This window comes from Lathamus discolor, chromosome 6 (assembly GCF_037157495.1).
Source record: "Lathamus discolor isolate bLatDis1 chromosome 6, bLatDis1.hap1, whole genome shotgun sequence".
Lineage (NCBI taxonomy): Eukaryota > Metazoa > Chordata > Aves > Psittaciformes > Psittacidae > Lathamus > Lathamus discolor.
In genome coordinates, this window is record NC_088889.1 from 43,904,038 (window position 1) to 43,925,574 (window position 21,537).

Sequence of the window (21,537 nt, forward strand, 5' to 3'; positions counted from 1 at the left end):
CCCACCCAAGGCTTCATCCAACCTGGCCTTGAACACTGACAGGGATGGAGCACTCACAACCCCCCTGGGAACCGATTCCAGTGCCTCACCACCCTAACAGGAAAGAATTTTCTTCCTTATATCCAATCTAAACTTCCCCCGTTTAAGTTTTAACCCGTTACCCCTTGTCCTGTCACTACAGTCCCTAATGAAGAGTCCCTCCCCAGCATCCCTATAGGCCCCCTTCAGGTACTGGAAGGCTGCTATGAGGTCTCCACGAAGCCTTCTCTTCTCCAGGCTGAACAGCCCCAACTTCCTCAGCCTATCTTTATACGGAACGTGCTCCAGTCCCCTGATCATCCTCGTGGCCCTCCTCTGGACTTGTTCCAACAATTCCATGTCCTTTTTATGTTGAGGACACCAGAACTGCACACAATACTCCAGGTGAGGTCTCACAAGAGCAGAGTAGAGGGGCAGGATCACCTCTTTCAACAACTTGCAATATCAAAGCACTAGAAAGACTTTTAAATGTTGTGTTAAATGGGAAATTCCTGTCCAACACATTAAGAAAAAAAAAATATATAAAGTGTAATAATTCAGAAGCTGTACAATATGTTTTAACTTTCTAAGTCTAAAAATGTCTATAACTTTTTACTGTTTCCAACAGGAGTTATTTGGAGAAAAACGGAAAATACAAAAGTGAACTTCCACCATCAGAAGAATGTAGCAAAACACACGTCAAAGACTGTAATTTTAATGTGCTGTTTCTTCATTGATTTTCTTTCTTTTCTCAAGAATTTGATCTTTTTATTAAATTAAAGCTCTGCATTGTATGATTGCCAAATGGCAAATTTGTCAATTACAGACTTCTTGAAGATGTACAAGATCTGTAACTGTATAACTTAGATGTCTGCTTTTTTTCTTGTTTCATTCGTTGGTTGTTTTCTTGTGGGTTTTTGGGGGGTTTTGTTTTTCTTTTTTATTTTTCTTTTTCTGTAAGCCAAAAGCCCTGTTTTCTAACCCAGCACCTTTTCTCTCACAGTAACAAGGGAAAATGATTAGAGAAAGGTGATAAGTAGAGTAATTCTCTTCATAGAACAATGATTCTACGATTTTCCTGGGAATGTCTTCTCCCAGTGCTCAGTATGCAGTAGACTTCACACATAAACTGCAGCATAATCTCATGTAACAGTTACTATTGGACTACACAAGGACATCTCCTACCAAATTGAACATGATTTATATTCTTGGCCTCTGCAAAATTTGGTGACAAAGCAAAATGATCACATACTGAGTAGGAAGTCCAAAAATCACCAGACTTCCCTTGTTCTATGTCATCTTATTTCTTCATTTTCTCTCTAGTTCTTTCAGTGTAATAATATAATCTGTAAATAGAGAGAAAATCCTTACTGATTCATCTTCTCCAAACTTGACAAAACTCAACCATGTTTCCTATAATTTCTCTTTTTTTCAGGACAAGAAATTGACATTTGCCTATTTTTTTTTTTTTAAAGCCGTTTCATGCCTTTAGTCATCTTTGATCCCTTTCTCTGTACATTTTTTCAAGCGATATTATATAATTCTAAGGACAAGAACTATATTAAAACTCTACAATGTGCGTGCATACCAAATTAAAATAGTACTATTAAGTTTTTCTCCATTCTGTCACAGACATAGGCAATATTAAATTTATTATTTTGACAGCTACTCAACCTTGACTATTTTAAAAGTTATTGAATCCTGAAGTTTTCTAAATACTATCTTCACTGATCACCACACATCTTATTGTGTGGTGATAGATAACTTAGAGTCTGTAAATGACTCACTGGTCATTTTATCATACAGCTACACATAAATTATCATGAGATCTTTTTTGTATTTTGCCTCTTTGCAGTTAGCTTTGTATTGGATTTTCTTCAGTGATTTCCTATCATGTGCAAATGTTGTTATTTCACTATTCAATCTGTTTTCCAGCTCCAGCCTGATATATATTCCTGTGCAGGAACAGTACAGATCCCTGTTTGACTCAATATAGTCATCACCCATTTAAATCACTGAGAAGATTTTTCTCTAATCTGTTTTCTCTTTCAGTATCTTTTAAATCAGAGATAATCCACTCTTCTGAGAGCTTTTATTCTCTCAAAGATTCTTCTCATGAATTTTTTTTTTTGTTTGTTTGGTTTTGATTTTTTTTTAATTTGGAAACATTCAAGTCATGCATTTTGCTTGCTTTGAATGTTTACTTGCCATGGTGCCTGTAACTCATCCATTTGCATTGCAGCACAACAGCTTCTCCCCTTGTTCATGACCAATGTGCCAGACACAGGTATTTGACTGGACTGTAACTAATGTGCTGAAGAACCCATTAGAGAGAAGTCATAGTGTTCCAGCTGCTGGAGTAAAAGTGGAAAATAAAACCATCAGAGCCTCATCCCATCTCTCCAAAGGCTCATGTCCAAGGAGCTGTGTAATGTCTTATGTTCTCTGTATGATAACAGATTCATCAGAATTTACTGTAGTCCTTGACATCATACAGATCAATGTTCTGAACAGTATTCTTGTGCAATATTGAACCCCAATCATATTGATATTCAAAGTAAATGAGTCCTAAATACATGAACAGAAAATTAATACCCCAATATATTGTAACTATACATTTAAAAATGTGTATTTCTTTATTCTGTCTCTGTGAACTAATTACAATACCATTATCATATAGTCCCACATCTATATGTCTATTAAAACACTTTTATAGCAAAAGTTGTATTTTGAATGGTTAGAATATTTTTCCCTCCATCTTGTACTAATCTTCCAATATAGTCTAACACAGCATGGCATAGGTTTCTGAATGTCATACGCTCTCCTTGGATTTACCTTTGACCAGACTATTAATAATTATGAAGGAACTGTGAATGAAGAATGATATTTATCTTTCTGCTAACACATTATCTTGATCCACAGTTTCACAGATAGATAGAGTTGTCTTTGTTTCATTCTGGGCCTTCCATATTCACCTATCTCAAGGTCAACAGGATGATAAAATAATGCAAAAATAGAACAAACACTGTCTAATGGAAGTAGCATTTCATAAAAAAGCTGTGATGACAACTCTACAAAGACAGCAGAGGAACGCAGCTTTTTAACTGAGCACTACCTGACAGATTCAATAATCAAGGGAAAGCCTTAATTGATGACATTTCATTAACATAATGACTTGAAGCTGGGAAAAGAGAGCCTCTTATTAATTAATCAAACAAAGCACGAACAGTTTCAGTCCCTTACTCTCTGCCATTTTCTATTAATCATAAGACTGTGCATTAAACTCATTTGAATTCACTAGGTGTTGCGTATTTCTGTGGGAAAACTGTTGGCAGAGTGTCATGCTCAAGAGAACACGCTTATGCAGGTATGAAACACATTAGAAATTCATGTTTGTAATTTAAGCTCTCATCTCTGCAGGAAGTGCTGATAATATTTCTGAAAAAAACCCACCAGATCTCAGTAGCCACTGGTATACAGCTAAAAGCTGTCTCCTCTCTTAAAATGTTACCTGGCTTCAGGTGTTTAATCCATCAGGGTGAATTTTTATTACAACAGTGAATGCAGGGGTTATGTTGATGTTTGTCAGATTAAACTTTTACAGCACAGTTTGTCATGCATTGGACAATTTTTCTTGTTATTCCCAGCAGTACTTTCTCTGTCTTTTGCTTTGCATTTTGAATATATGAAGAAAGTAAAAACAGGGTATTGAAGAGCTCAGGATGGTTCAAGTTCTGCTTTTTGATTGTTGTTGCATTTCTTATTTTCTGGCGAGCATTTGTAGTCTGTGTTGGTGACTGCCTCAGTAAATTTTTAATAGCTTGGGAAATGGGGGTAAACCAAGAGTCTTCCACATTCTGAGTAGAAGGACATTTTTCCTTTCCACCTTAAGATACTTCTCCACAAGGAAATTAAAAAAAAAAAAACACAAAAAAACCAAAAACTTGTATCTTTATAACAGCACTTATTTTGGAGAAGAGAGATTTGTTTCCAAAGGTTTTATAGGTTTCATATTTCATTTCTACAACTTTAACTATTAAGTTTATTACCAACTTTGTAACAGAGGTCCTTCTCTTATGTAGCTGGTTATTGTAATAATATGTTTTAGAGGGAAAGGCCATAGATAATCTTTCTTTCAAGAAAATGTATTTGTTGACTGTTTTGAGTGGAGCTCAAGATCAGTTACAGAATTTGGCCTTTGAAAGACTGTTGGTAGATTCACTAAATTGTAGTAATTGCTCAGTCCTTCTAAACTGGCTGCAGAGCTGTGACATTTTAGGCACATAAATATTTTACTGCTGAAAACTTTGTTGCAAAGAGAGTTAAGGGTTTGATAAAAACATGTTTTTAGATTTAGTTGCCTCAGCTCCTTATTCAAGTGTATTTTCTTATCTAAATACCATTGAAAATCTTGACCCAAATATTTCTCTGCTTGCTGAGTGACAACTTTCACTTCTTTTCCATTTGAAAAAGAATCCATAGATTAAGAGAATAATTTCTGATAAGCCTCAAATTTACTGAAGTAAGGCCACAGAAGAAAGACATTTAGTGGTGATAAGATTACAGTCTCTTGCCATTGTACTTGAATATTAGTACAGCAGATAATAAACTGAAGAAAAACTGATAAAGAAACTTTTTTTTCATAAATTAGCATTGATTAATGCTGATGGGATTTGTATAGTAGATGTCCTCTTCACGAGCTAGGTTTGTTTTCAGTTGTAAGGTTGATGCAATGCAGGTTTATGGAGCTGAAGCACTGCAGTATAAAACTATATGTAAATAGCAAGGCTGCATGCCTTTGTGCCTTTCATTTTATCTAGGCCTTTACGACTGCATTCTAGGGCCAGAAATGATACATTAGTATTTTTTTATTAAGGTATTCATAATCACTGCAGATGACTAAAGCATTTTATGTTGAAACTTACTGTACTGTGACTTCAGATTATGTCTGTATCTCTATATTCACATGCATAACATTACCTCAGTTCACACAGAAATGAGTGATATTCACACAGCTAGTGTGCAACACCTTTTTCAGTTGTAACATCAGTGGAAACTAAGCAAGAGTGCAGAACTGATCAATAAATGTTAACACTTTAGTTATTGTTGTGGTTTAACCCCAGCCAGTTACAAAATACCACACAACTGCTCACTCACTCCACACCTTTCCTTCCCTCTCCCCGAAGGCGGATGAGGAGAAAACCAAGACAACTATGGACAAAAAAGTGAATCAAGAAAAAAGTGATACTTTATTTAAACTTTCTGTACCTTTCACATGATCTTTAATCTGGTTAAGGTTCCTGTACAAGCTCTATGTATGATTCCTAATCTGCTTTGCTTAATATATATTAAAGATACAGATAATAACAAGTCAGTAGAAGAAAAAGAAATCTGTCTATAGCATAAGAGAGGGCATGTACTCCTTTTCTTCTTTATTTAGTTGCAAGATATTTTATGCTCTCTATTAGAATATCTGAGAAACAATAAACTAAATTTTAACAGCTGAAGTTCAAATATCTTTAAATATTATCAGTAGAATAAGGTACTTTTTCATCACCTGCAAAGCCCCATCCATCTGTCGTGGTTTAAACCCAACCACAAACCTCTTTTACTCACTCCCCCCCTTCTTGCCCTCCCCCTGCTTCTGGAGGGACGGAGAGGAGAATCAAAAAGAATGCAACTCCCACGGGTTGAGATAAGAACAGTTTAGTAACTAAGGTATAACACAAATCACTGCTGCTACCACCAATAATAATAGTGCTAAAGGAAATAACAAGAGGAAAGAATACAACACCTCAACACCAGCCGACCAATAACTCACCCCACTCCCCCCAGCCAAGCACCGACCGATACCTCCTCCAACCCTGCAGTCCCAACCCTGTAGTCCCTCTAAGTTACATCCTGGGCATGACGTGCTGTGGTATGGAATACCTCTTTGGCTAGTTTGGGTCAGGTGTCCTGTCTCTGCTTCCTCCCGGCCTCCCCTCCTCCCTGGCAGAGCATGAGGCTCAGAAAGTCCTTGGCCAGACCAAACATTTGAGCAGCAACTGAAAACATCGGCGTTATCACCACTGTTCCAAGGCCAAAAGATCAAAACACAGCACTGTACTAGCTCCTAAGAAGGAGAAAAATGACTGCTGCTGCTCAACCCAGGACACCATCTAATATCCCGGAGTTCAGATTTTTAAAATTTTTGGAGCTGCATACAGAAGAGAATGCATATGAATTTTTTCTATTTTTATTGCAAACTTATTAAAAATCTGTCAAAACTTGGTAGTTCAATACCCAATTTACTCCAGTATGAAATTATTAAATATTCATACTTTGTCAATAGGAATTGGTACTACCAACTAATAATATTTAAAGCAATACTGACACTAATATGAATATTTTAGGACTTAAAATTACTTCCTGAAAAAAATATTTTCTAAAGGTAATTCTAACCATTATGGAATATGTAGAGGACTACAATAGGATGAAAATCATGTTGTCAAAGAAAAAAGCTTATGTTTTCTTCATTTGAGTAACAGATTTGCTCAAAAATAGTCTCTGGACAGGGACTTTTTACAAGGACATGTAATGACAGGACAAGGGGTAATGGCTTTAAGCTGAAAGAGGGTAGGTTTTGATTAGCTATTATGAAAAAATTCTTCACAGTGAGGGTGGTGAGACACTGGAACAGGTTGCCCAAAGCAGGTGTGGATGCCCCATCCCTGGCAATGTTCAAGGCCAGGTCAGATGGGGCTTTGAGTAACCTGTTCTAGCGGAAGGTTTTCCTGCCCGTGGCAGGGTGGTTGAACCTTGTTGAAGTGAAAAGCTATAGGAAAATATAATGTAGACAGAAACAACTTAGGTAATAGTGGCAAACATTTATGGAGTCCTTCCAGTTAAAGTTTTGATCATACCCGGTATAGGTGGGTTACATGTTTCACTGCCTGTGACTGACTGACAGTGCATCAACCACCAAAGTGTGTACAGAAAACAGACATCAAGGTACAAAAGGTTTTTCGCCCTATGTTATTCTTGCGATGTCTCCAAGTTCCTAAGTAAGGGATCATTTAAATTGTGGCCTTTGTAGTAACAGACCAGCCCAGTCCCCAGAAAGCTTTTTAGAAAAACCTGATTTCACAGATGTAGTGTGAATATGGACATGGAAGTAAATACGCTGGAGAAAAGTAGAATGAAAAACTTACTGAGAGCTGTTTTTGAAAAAGATTTAAGGCTTTTGCATGTGTCTACTGCTGGAGAGTCAGGTATCTCACAAGGCCTTCCTAACCACAGATAGTGGGTATCTACTCAAGAACTGAGCTTTCAGGCTAAATCCCTTTTGTAGATTTAGCCCACAGCGACCTGTTACATTTTTATTGTCTCAGTGATGTACTGTACTACTCATTTGTTTCTAAGGCATGTTGCAGTGAAAGAAATTCATAGTTCCAGATGTAACCTTCTATTTTACTGTCTCTTATAGGAACTTATATGGAATTATTCTCTCAGCCTTTCTCGATGGGCTTTTACAGAAATACCATCTGTACAGTTGGCTTTCACACTAAATATAAATGCATACCCTAAAAAAAATATATATATATATATAGTTAAAAAGTAAATGTTTCCAAGAGGTCTAATTAGAAAAAAGGAAAAAATAATGAGTAAGTTTCATCTCTTAACCTGCACATCTTATAGTATGTTCTGACAATGCAGATTTCGAAAATCAGTGCAACATATCAGAAATTAGAATTTTTATGTCAGAGTGTGCTGGGTTTGGCTATTTAGTTCAGGAACTTCTGAGAAATGAGATACAGTCAGGAGAATCACTGTATTTGGCATTACAGGTTACATCTCTTGTCACATGGCTTATAAGTATCTGGGTGGTAACACCGTATGAATATAGTTGAATTTCTCTACATTTGCATTGCATTATGTCCCAGGAACATGATTAATATTTATAAGCAGTAATCAAAGACAACATCGGGGGGGGGGGGTGTTATTCCTGGAGCATCCCTCTACAGGGATAAGTAATCACTTGAATAATTTCATGCAGTACAGAAATAGTAAATTGAACATATTAAGAATGACCAAGTAAAGCTTAAACATTGCAGGCACAAATTTATTTTCAAACTGCAATATTTCAACTTCTCATAATAAAAATAGTTTTGATAAGTGAATTTGTCTGATTTTTGTCTAGCCATACAAAATCAGCTTCTTGGAAAATGTAATTTTAAATATGTCATTATGATGGATTTTTTTCTTATATATTAGGTTATTTGTTGCTGTTACAAAATAAATTCTTATTACACATTTTCTGCAGAATATATGATATGTGACAAAATTTTTGAGAATAAGATTTGTTTAAAGCAGCACAATAATTTTAAACAACTTTCTTAGAAGTCAAATTACATAAAAAAGATAACTTGCTTCTTAAACAAACTCTTTACAATAATTATTGCATTACTTGAATTTTGCATGAGGTTTAGTGCTCTTTTCTTTCATAAAATAACATGTGTCAAAATCAGAGGAACATTTTCAATATATATTTAATGCCCAAGAATTAAAAGCTATTCCAGAAATTTTCTATGTGAAAAATGCATTGAAAAAGTTATCATAAGATCTTGCCTGAAATGGATATATTTTCTAGTTTTCTACAAAAACATTACAGGTGTTCAGAAATGCTGCAAAACTTCTGGCAAGTTCTGCCTTTTATTAACATCTGCAAGTTCCTTTTGAAAGCTGAAAAATAAGATCAAAGTTTTCTATACAAAATCACAGCACCAAAAAAAACTATCAAAAAAAAAAAAATCTGTGTGTAGGTTATGCTTATTCCTAAAACATGATTGATAGCAGGTTTTATGGACCTGAGAATCCTACATCTATAAATATAGGCAAATTAATAAGCATTTTTTCTCATAAATCTTTTCTGAACAGGATGCAAGATGACAGCTGTTTTCACTTGACAAAAAGATACTAGGAAACATTCAATGCACCACATGAACTCTTTTTTTTTTTTTTTCTCTTCCTGGTTACATTTAAAATTTTCTTAATACAGAGTACTGGTAAATTTTAGTTTAACTAAACTCTGATGTTAAATGTGCTCCATTTCCATGTGAGCCATTTTTTTCCATAGGAAAAAAAAAAAAAAGAAAAGAAAAAAAAAGGATGAGGACAAGAATGACAGATAATTTTCTACAACAATAAAATTATGTACATGACTTGTGCATCCCATCAGGTGAACTTGATAAAAATGATAAAGGTTATTTAAAAGAGAAATTAATAAAAGTGGATAATTATTATTTATTACTTTCATAGAGTAACTTACATAGAGTGAAATGCCCCATGCAAATCCCATGTGTTATCTGAACAGATTCTACGCCAGTCTTTTTTGTGACTTGTCAACATTTCTGCATGACTTCAAGTTACAAGTTTGCAGCAGCTGTTGCCTGTTATCACTGTGCTTAGTAAGAGACAACTGAAAAAGTTGCCTCACAAATATTTCTAATGAAAATTTAGCATTGCTTGCTTTTATACTTGGTTGTTATTGTGATAATCACTTTTCAGAATTATATTAGCTTGATTTTACCAAAGTTGTAAACCCCTAGAATTTGTGGTCCTCTGGTTAATTATTCTCACCTGCTTATTCACCTGAATTCCTGCAACTTTAAAACCCAAAACTGCTTACACTTTTTAATGTTTCCTAAATGGTTTTGCACATTTTATCCATAGGTGAGCAACATATAAAAAAGCAACCTTTGTCTGCTTTTATTTTCAATACAGAAAAGCCTGGATTAGGTGTGAAGTTTTTATCTCAATTATGCTCTTAGTAAAATACATGTTTTGAAACAGGAAAGCTGATGTATCAGACAATGATACAACAAAAATACTTCACACAAGGACATTAAATTGCCTAAACTTAAACACGAAAGCTTGAGAAAAATTTATTTTAATTAAACATTCTATATGCTGTGAAAGAAAAATGCAAAAAAATCCAAAACACCCCAGCCTCCTGACTACACAAAAGATTAGTCTGAACATTCTGAATCTATATTCTAATCTTATTTCCAACTCTCTAAGAAAGTTCAGCAGAAATTTCTGCCTAAATTGCGACAGAATATCAACAGATGAAGTAGAACAAAATTAGTCTTTAATGACTGGAACCCAATATAGACAGATTTATGATAGTCAGAGAGAACAAATAGAAGTCACTGCCATGTATTCTTTATTCACCAGGACATCTATCCCATTCAAATATCAAAAACTGAAATGAGTATATTATGAAAGGAATGAAATCTTTTCCAGCCCTAGAAGACATACCCTACTGTCCTCACCATCCATAGTTTCACATTACCTCATAGCTGACTTAGTATATATATACTGGTTTAGGGACTCTTTAAATGTAAGAGTTCTGCTTATGCGTGCATGTATTTACTATGTTACACGTAGCTGTTCTATCAATGACCACTACTAACAGTAGCAGATGTGTTTTCAGATGTTTTATCCTCACTACACTTCACTTGATTAAAGAACCTCAAGTTTAGGAAAATAAATTTCTATCAGAAAGAAAATGTATTCTTTAAGATCAACAAGAATAATTAGTATTAGATTTCTTAATATCTTTCCTTAAAATATCCTCAAGCTGGGAGGGAAGATCTTTAAAAGGGGAATATCTTAATCACTGGTTTTGATCTTTTTTTTTAAGTCTAGCTGTGCTCAGGTACGTTTAATCATTTTAGATATGATTATCCTGTGTCAGTTCTTAGCTTTCACATGTGACCAGATCTTCTATAAAATACTTTTAGAATGTATTGTTCTATACATGATTGCTAAATCAATACACTCAGAACTGAATAAAAATGACCACACTCACCATCTGTTGCAGTCATTTCAGATGCCAGCTCCAACTGGTGTATTGACTGACACTCTGAGAATGGCCTCATGGTTAAAAGAGAAATGTGGAAGTCAAGAGACTCAAGCTATTCCCAACTATCCCAAGCATATCTTAGGTTTTTAATCAGAAAAAAATAACTGTTTTGCCTCTCATAGGCAAATTTTAAGGTGCTGCTTAGTTTTGTAAATTAGTTTTTAAAAACTGTGTTGAGATATAAGGATGAAAATTTTTGAAGTTCAACATTTTTAAAAGAAATATTTTTTAAAAAATTAAAAATGCTTGTTTTCTTCTGTAAATTCAGCTTATTTGCTACATAGTGAACCTGGAGTTATCTCACATTCTCCCACTTTATCTGTGATATTTTTCTGAATTATTTTTTTTATTAATATGCCACTTTTTTCTATTTATTCTTCATTACTAAAGTCCTGTTAGTGGTTGGATATTTAGACTGATCTTTCCATGTTCTCATTTCCTTTATTTTCAAACTAAATTCCTAAGCCAATAAGAAAAATACATTTTCACTAAGATTTGACTTTCATGTTATTTATTTTCAGAGTATTTTATCCAAGATGAATAAAAATCGCAATTTTACTTTCCTAAGAGTCAGGAGTCCTGCATTTTATCCAGGATACATAAAACAGGTAACAGAGGGGAGGGGACTACATGTAACTGCATGCAATCTATAAAGAAAAGAAACCATTGAGCCATGCAAAGATACAAAATGGAGAACATCTCTGCATTGCCATCAGTCTGCTAAAGACACCCAAGCTAGGTTTAAACTAGTTAGATCATATGCTAGCCATAATCTAGCTGGAACAACACACGGCTCTGTGCTTTTCCCTTCTGTGATTGTTATCACTATGTAAACCTACCTGGACAGTTACCAGTCATTTTAGTGCCATACTGAAGGTGTGTTTTGTCCTTCCTTCTATGCTAGTGAAACTTGATCTGTAATTCATTTCAACCGCTCCTCAGCAGTCTAACTGGTACCAGGAATTTGTTGTGGAAAACGGCTGCTTTTCCCTGAGAATATTCTCAAGAAACTAGTAATGCTATTTAAGCATTATTGCATTAGAGTCTTCACACCACCTGCAGTACAGGAAAAGTCTGAGACCACCAGGTGTTACTCCAGTATAACACAGAGAATCTTCTCTGCCTTGCTAACATTAATTAATCTGAAATTTATACAATAAAAAAATCATCATTTGTCATAAAATTAAAGCAATTTGAAGTTGACAAGTTGACCAGCTTATTTATTCAGTTACTTTTAGGAAGGCAATTGTAAAATAAGGCTTAACAGAGAATCTGTCTGGCTTTTATCTTTTTCTTTTTTTTTTTTTATTTATTTTTATTTTAGAACACCTGCTTTTTCATTATATCTTTTTTTTTTAATTTTTTTTCATTGGTTTTCATTGATGTATGATCATTCTTTTTCCTTCTATGCAAATATGAAGGATTTCTGTGTCTTTCTTCCATTGTCTTTTTCGGTATTCTTGATCCTGGTCCTTTTATATCTCATCAGATATGGCAGTAATCAAATCTCCTTCAGTGAAACTAAGAACATTCTTGGTAGGACTGAAGTACTATTCTCTGTATAATACTTAACATGTTTGGCTTTACATGTTTCCATATGCATGGCTGAGGTTTTACTCATAGTAAATATTGTAAGGTTCACAATAACATCTTAAGCCTTTCTTTAAAGCAGCCATACACATCCTTCTACAACCAAGTATGGTGTTGATATGGAAGGATTTGTAGGTTGGTAGTGATTCCAACAGCAGAAATGTAAAACTGCATAGTTTAGTCATTAATTAGTTATTAATCCAGTATTTCTGTGTTAGCTTTTTTCCAGTGAATTTAGTTTCCAGCGACAGTTAGGAAAAACAATATCGTTATTTGGGTAATGGAAATAAAACTATGGCATTCTAGATTTCCAGTGTTATAATTCTACTTCCACAGGAAAAAAATGGATTCATGGCGCAGCCATGGTGCAAATCAGCATCAATTCCTTTGACAACAGTGATGAATGTGAATTTGCACTACAGAAATGTTTAAAATACAATATTGATTGATGCAGCTGCAACTCTGGATATAGTTCTTTCACATTGATAATTTGCTTTTAATTATATTGTTTAGCTGACCTTATTCAAACACTATTATTCCTGTACTTACATGTTATTTGAACTTATTGATCATGGCTGTGCCAGAAAGCAATATGGGATAAAACAATATCGTTTCTAGAAAGAAACCAAAAAGTTCAGTTACTATCTTATTTTGACAGCAACATTTGTTCTATTGTGAGATCTCCAATATTGTATTTTATAGATTTCCTTTGGTTTGTTTCATCTTTAATTTAATTTCTTGTTGTGCAAATGAAGATCTACGTCAAATTTCCAATCAATCCAAATTTTGGCAATCAGAGGGTTGTATTCATTATCCTGACTTTTCAGTCTTGTATGACATAGTCTCTTAATGTGAAAAATTAAGATGAACTATGTGTTTACTTAGTTTTTAAACTTAACACTTACACATACTGATCAGATTATCCGATTTAGTTTGATACTCTTATGGGAAACATTCTTATTTGCTATTCCTGTGTATTTCTGTGTGTCTGTACATATGGTTAACAAATCTGGTTGAGCTCATATTTTATTCACAAACATACTGTATTTCAACATTTACTATGCGTATATGTTTGTACGAGAGGAACAATCTGGGCTGTTATGACATAATGCCTCAGCTCTAACCAGGATGCCTGAAAAAGATACATTAAAGGTATTGCTAGCAGTCAATTTGGAATTCATGCTGGGAGAAGTATTGTTACACAAGATGTTGGAAGAGAAGCAGTGCCAGATAACAAACTGTCATCATTAAGTACAGAGATTTCCAACTATCCATAGTTAGAAAACAATGGGCTTGCAATCTCCCAGAAGAAGCCAGCCTAAATAAGAAGCAATAAGAAAAAGTCAGTCTTTCCTGGTTTCAGAACAATTATTAACACATCAGACAATGTTAGAGATGATCCTTTTAGGGATTGATGTACTTGCGGTACCTCTCTGCTGGATTAATAAAAGGTTATGTCTTGACTTGATGTTGTAATGTAGACAGAGCATTAATGTAATGTTTATGGAGCAAGAATAGAAGTAATATTATTCAGATTCAATCGTTGTAAGACACAGATTAAATTTACACTTTTCACACTACATATAGAGGCACTTGATTTTGACTCTAGCCTAAAGGATTTGAATGAACCCATGATATGCAATAATACTGCTTGTTTTCTCAGAAATCTGTGAAAGACTTTGGACTTCTTTACCATAACAAGTCAGTGAGAGGCATCTCAGAAAGTCTTGTTCTGACCTCCACTTTGAGATTTTATTTCATTTAGAAAGTCCATAGAGATCTTATTGGTTTGTTCATTGAAGTGTAATATAACAAATTACTCAAAGAGATGAAAAGTTGGATCATTATTTTTCTCAGCAATGCACAGGCCCTACATATCTGGCTTTTCCATCTTTCTGGTATTTCAGTACAGACTTGTTCTTGCCCAATAATCAGATATTTAATCAGAAGCATTTCAGTGTTCACTTATACTCAGGAGTGTATTTCAGACATAAGCATAAAAACCACCATCTTAAAATGGAATTTTTCAGAGATGTTTTTTCCAGGCACAACACCAGTGTTCTCTCTGCCGTTACCTATCTCTTACTGTAGTCTTGTGTTCCTACAGGAGGCACCACAGGACTGTTCTATATAATGACTGTTGCTGGCAAATGCAGGCAATGGAACGAATGCCAACCCTTCCAAAGCCAATGCCTGTCAATGCCTGCTCCCTGGTTGGCAGAGAGCACCCTACTCAAATGCTAAGAGGTTTGCTGGCTTCACCGTCTGCTATAATTCACCCTGTTACGGAAGAAAACAGCTGTCCCATGATCATGACCTGGAAACATGCCATAACAGCTCACTAAGTTAAAATCACAACTTGACTGCTAGTACTAGGATTCAATCTCATGACTGTTGGTGAACAAATGGTAGAGAAGTCTTAAGGGAATAGAGTATAATTAATAAATTCTTAATGCTATGTCTGGAAAATGGTCTGCACTTGAAAATCTTTACTGCATGCACAATTAACACAGCTCTGACATTTTATGTGTTCAGAAGGCAGAGGGGTCAAATAAAACCTTCCTAGCGCAGCTGCACCTCCTATCCCCTGCAGGTATATGCTAGATGTCATACATGCTGGTCGGATTTCCTATTCAGTTGTCAGATACAGATCCAGTCTGTGAGCTACCCATGAAACTGAGAAAGACACCAATATATAGCTCTAAAGTGAAATAAGTCACCTTTTTCACCAAAAGGCATCTTTCTACTTTCTTATCTAATCTGCATATCAATTCAATGCCACAATGTTGTGTTAAAATGCTGTGCTAAAGAATTTCACACCAGTATTACACAGCCAAATGGATTCACATTCTAAAAAGAGATATTAAGAAAGATATACTATAAGATTAAATCTGGACCTCCGGTGGCTTCAATCTGTTATTTATTTCACTTCATAATAACCTTTAATTTAAAGGAAAAAAAAAAAAAAGTGGTACCTATGTACCACAAAGAACGACTCAGGAGTAACCTGTTCCTAGAATCCTTGTAAGCCTGAAGGTCATCTATACATTTTTTAATTCCCTGCAAGTTTTTCCTCAAACTAGTTCCAAAGCACAAACTTTCACTGGAATAGCTGATTTAGCTTTCATAGTAAAAGAAAAATATGACAAAAAATAAAAAGAAGAATCTATAAAAGAAAGAAGAATGACAAAATTATATCATGTCAGATGAATGATTGTCAGTTTATATCGTTCACTTTAGAGGAATTTAGGTATACATCCGGTCATGTATGCTGATTGATAGAGCATCAGATTGCTTGTTTTGACAAATCGGTTCAATATAAGAATACTAAAAATGGAAAAGGAATGCACTTTTAGAGATACCTATTTCATTTTTGTGAGTATCTACTTCAACTCTGGTAGTAAATGTAAGTTATGTTGTGAGTGTGTCATTTTTTAATACAAATATAGAATCACAGAATCATAGAATAGTTAGGGTTGGAAAGGACCTCAAGATCATCTAGTTCCAACCACCCTGACATGGGCAGGGGCACCTCACACTAAACCATCCCACCCAAGGTTATGTCCAGCCTGGCCTTGAACAGGGATGGAGCATTCACAACTTCCCTGGGCAACCCATTCCAGTGCCTCACCACCCTTACAGGAAAGAACTTCTTCCTCATATCCAATCTAAACGTCCCCTGTTTAAGTCTTAACCCATTACCCCTTGTCCTACCACCACGGTCCCTATGAAGAGTCCCTCTCCAACATCCTTGTAGGCCCCTTTCAGATACATGAAATCACTTCTTTAATTATGTCTACTGTGAGTTTTCACTTTGCTGTATTTGGTGACATCTAAAGTAAGTTCAGCTGAAATTCAGAACTCTTCAGGGCAGGGCCTGTGTTAGAATTCTATAATGAACTCATCTATAATGAAATCATCAGAATGTTTATTTGTGTTTTAATATTTGTCTCTGTTGTGCAAGAAGAACTAAGTAACACTATTAGGAAACAAAGAAACCCATTTATTTTCTAGGCATGCTAAATGTCACCACAGTTTGCTTACAAGTTCTATTTTATTTTTTTTTTTTCCATGTCTCTCTTCTCAGTATCATCCTCTGAAGCTTCTTGGCATAAACCACAAAGTGATATTTATTTTATCAAAAGAGGAGGAAAAATGTAAATGAGAAGCAAAAACAATAGTTTGATTCTGAATCTTTTGGTAAAAAACATTGAAAAAAATTTCATAATACAGTACCACTTCTATGGTTAAGAAGAACAGAATCTGGACTTAAGCACAAATATGTTATTTCTTGCTCTCTAATTAGTTTTTATTTCTTTACTGAAAAGAAAAAAGTAAATTTTATGGTACCATGGTAGGGTTATATGAAACCAGAAATTGAGATCTAGAATAGTTTTCTACTGCTAGAAAGAATATTCAGACCACCAGACCCAATCAGTTCTACAGGCATGGAAGCCGACTAGTACTTTCGTCATAATTTCTGACTGGAATGCTGCTTTGTCAGCTAGTGACAGCTATCCCACAGCATGATTCCTAGGAATCCAGGGCAAATGCTTCCCATACACAACACGTAAAATATGTATTATCGCTCTTACATGTGCACAACACACTGCATGTGTGATGAAGAGTCCATCTGTTTATGCAGGGTCAAAAGTGTTTTAACATGCTGGATGCGCAATACATCAATATACACCTGACAGGAGTCCAAAGCAGAAGGCATTGAATTGCTTTCTTTTGAACCTTCCAGCAGTGCTTGGATTAAGTATTTTTTTCCTGGCAATTTACTATAGCACATTTCCCGATATTCTTTTGTGTACTCGAGAAAATTAGAAAATCTTGCTAATCAGAACTACTTTTGAGTGTGATTGATTGATAGTTTAATTGCTAACATAGACATCCTTTGCTAATAAGCAAAACCAGCACTGGTATTTCTCAGTGAAAATAAATCTAAATAATGTTAAAAATCAGTAAATTGGACCTTTTAATATTATTTTTATAGTGTATTATCATAGAGTACTTTACAAAGGTATTAGTTAGAAATTGATAATACACAGACTATACAGGCAAACAAAACACCATTTAGCTCTGTTGTAGTTCAAACACTGGTCAAAGACCAGATGCTGTAGATGAAAAAAGAATTTTTCATGGAATAATGAGCTCCTTCCACATGTATGCTTAGAAGCCAGAAAAGCTATTTCGTCTGCAGTACTAAGTACCAGTAAGGGTTTGTAATCATGGACATTATAACCCGCTTTATTGAGCGAGAAAGCTTCATCAATTGCAGTGTAATTTGCTTCACTGAAGGGCTGATATATTTGACAAGTATTTGATTTAACAGTTCAAAAAACTTAATGCAGCTTCATTATAAATGACCAGCTCAACAAACTTTTGCTGGAATTACCATGAGTGTTCAGTACCTTTCCTTATAAAATTACAAGTAAACAAAATAAATCTATGACATAAACCCTTATAAAAATTATAAAATATATGTATTAAACCAGTTGTAAAACATAAATTAATAAATTCCTAATTATAAAATATCATCACAGAAGAATACTAAATAATATCTACAGGGACAAATTATATATTTCAATGTATTTTCAGAGTGAAATGATACAATTTGCTTTTAGTAATAAGAATCGTTCATATTCATCTACGGAAGTGATGATACACAGTTTTTCATGAACAAGTCCATCTTTTATTTTTTGTATGACGGGTGAACTTCCAAAGACTGGACATTTCCAAGCAAATGGTGAGTAGATGTAGTTAATGCAATTTTCAATCACCAAATAAAGATCTGCAAGCATAAACTCTGATCATCCCCTCAATGACCTGCTTAATAGGAGTCTTCACTCATAGTCTATGAAGCACGCAAAGAGGGTCCATATCATAGAAAAATTGTCAACAAGGAAGAGTCACAAGTGATTTATATTAAAATTTCCTGGTGGCAGTGTTGAAAGTTATCAAGCACAAGATCAGCAGACAAAAAAGTTAAGCTTTTTGCCCTGCACATCCTTAAACTTGAAGAGAAAATTACAGTAATTGAAAAGCCTTATCAGTCCATGTCCTGGGTTTACCAGGGGCCGTTTTGCTCCTTCTTAGTAACTGATGCAAGCTCTGTGTTTTGACTTCCAGCCTGTGCAGAGAGCTGATAACACCGATTGTTTTTAATTGTTGCTAAGTAATGTTTATTCTGGCCAAGGACTCTGTGAGTCTCATGCTCTGCCGGGGACGAGGGAGGCCAGGAGGAAGCAGAGACAGGACACCTGACCCAAACTACCCAAAGAGGTATTCCATACCACAGCACGTCATGCCCAGAGAGGTAACTGGGAGTTACCTGGAAGGGCACACTCTCTCTTCGGGGCGGTCGAACTCGTTCAGCGGTGGTATCGTATTCTCTTGTTATTTTCTCTTATCAATATTATCATTGGTGGTAGCAGCAGTGATTTGTGTTATACCTTAGTTACTGGGCTGTTCTTATCTCAACCCATGGGAGTTACATTCTCCTGATTCTCCTCCCCACCCCTCCGGGAGTGGGGAGGCTCGGGGGGCGCGGAGGGGGGTGAGTGGACGACCTGTGTGGATTGGTTTAAACCACGACAGTCCATTCATAAAACAGTTGTACATTTAACTGTAAACTTAACAAAAACATCTATATTTGCTACTACATAATATCAGTTAATGTAGTGCATGTGAAGAACTGCCTCAGAAATGTATATTAAGTAGGAAATGATAATAACTGAAAAACTTGTCTGAATTCAATCTCAACTTTGGAAAGATGTTCTTACCTGTGAAAGCTCAAAAATCCCTCATAAGGCTTGTAGTTCTTTATCTGCTATTGTAGTCAAAACATTTTTTATGGTTGAGAGAAAAAGAGATGTGAATTGTGAAAGATAAATTTAGGCTAAGGAATGGGTAATCTGCATTAAATAAACACCTTCTGGTAATCCTCTGACACTCAAGAAAGTATTTGAGACTGATCTCTCTCCTCCTTCTCCGTGGAAATAATTTAGCTAGTCTCACTATGGTAAAATTTCCCACTCCTTAAATCCTTCTATGTCCTTATTTTTTTTTTTTTTTTTTTTACCCTGCTGAGAACCTTGAGCTGGCTCCGAATACATGCAGCTTTTGGTACTTTTCTGTCACTTGCACAGCACAGGCTACCCCTAATTGTAAGGTCTACATGGCTGCATACCTAAGAAATTTTTGCAGTAGCTGATGCTGTCTGGAGAGGAACTTCAGACTTTCCAATGAGAATACAAAATGAAGTCTAAGCTATAAACATAGTCAATACTATATACACAATATACACTATATACTATATAGTCAATACTAATATACACAATATTGTATAATGGGGGAGCATATCAATACACAAATCCTTTTCCTTAGTGTAAAAATTATTTTCAAACCTAAGTGAAAGCTCACTCTGATTATTGCAGAGTAAGAAAAAAAATCTGTGTAACTGGAGAGCCATGATATATACAAGTGCCCTCTATTTATTTCAGCTGTTTTTCCTTCATTCTCTTTCCACACTGTGAGAAAGAAGATGTATACATTTTTCACATTCAAATAATTGCATTTTTATGGAATTTTAACCACAGCTTCTGAAAATGTTGTCCATAAAGATACAGGCAATCTCATGCGTCTATTTTGGCATACTTACAACATATTAATGAATACCCCTGATCTTCATCTCTGTTTTTAACTTATCTTGCAGCTTGGTTTTCCTAGTGATAAATGGAAGGGAGAGATTGTATTAGTTTTGCTTTAAAATCACTGACACATAAGAAGTGTTAGATGAGACTGGGGGCTCATATTTCAAATAATGACATCATTTTGGCTTTTGCCCTTTGTTAGGGAGTATCTTTTGCAAGTGGTGAACCTATGGAAGTATGTATTAAACCTACTTTTTTTCCATCTTCACTTGTTTTCACATACTTGGATGTACTCTGTGTTCACTTGATAGCAACGTTCTGACAAACTTAAATGTATATTTAATGTAAACACTTATTGCTTTGGCAAACAATAAGTGATCACATGGTTTTTTTCTTCTTCAGACTCTTGATGCATACATTTAATCTTTGGTTAACATGTTATGCTTTTATTTGATGTAAAATAAAGCTTCGTTTTTTCTTATTTTTCCCCCTACTGTGACTGTCTCCTTTGCACATATTAACGCTAAGCTCATTATTTAGGTGGGCTTCCAAGGTTTTTTTATGTTATAAACAATAAATATTACTCTGCAGATCTTTATTTGCTATAAATCTGTAGCTGTTCTAGTTTCATTGGCGTCGTGCCAGTGTACCCCAGCTGAAGTTGTAGAGCACAATATTTTATTACAAGGGCACGCATAAGAAGTAATAAGCACCTCATCAAAAGCCCTCAATGGCTTTTAGAAATATTAACTGAACAACCTTTATCTCACCAATGTGCGGTAAGCAAGCATTATTAGATTCCCTGGCATTTTCTTCATCAAACATTTGAAATTATGTTTATAAACTGTTTCAAGGGAAGAGAACTACTTCTTAGTGAAAGAGAATATTAAAATGTCTTAAAATAGCATTTCTAAAGCAATTATAAAGATAACAGGAAGGTTCACTCAACTTCAAGATGTCTCAAACTGCACAAACTTCTACCTGACCACTTACTAAACTGCAAAGGTGATATAAAAAGTTTTAGAATCATAGAATCATAGAACAGTTAGGGTTGGAAAGGACCTTAAGATCATCTAGTTCCAACCCCCCTGACATGGGTAGGGACACCTCACACTAAACCATCCCACACAAGGCTTCATCCAACCTGGCCTTGAACACTGACAGCAATGGAGCACTCACAACCTCTCTGGGCAACCATTTATTAACCTGGCCAATCCTCCTAGCTTTTTTTTGGTCCTCCCCTGTGTCCTGGAGAATTGACGAAAAGACTATCTGAGCTCCAGAGCCCCTAACCACCTCTCACAGGGCTCTGTAGTCTTTCTTTATGGTCCCCATTCTACTACTACCTATATCCCTAGCACC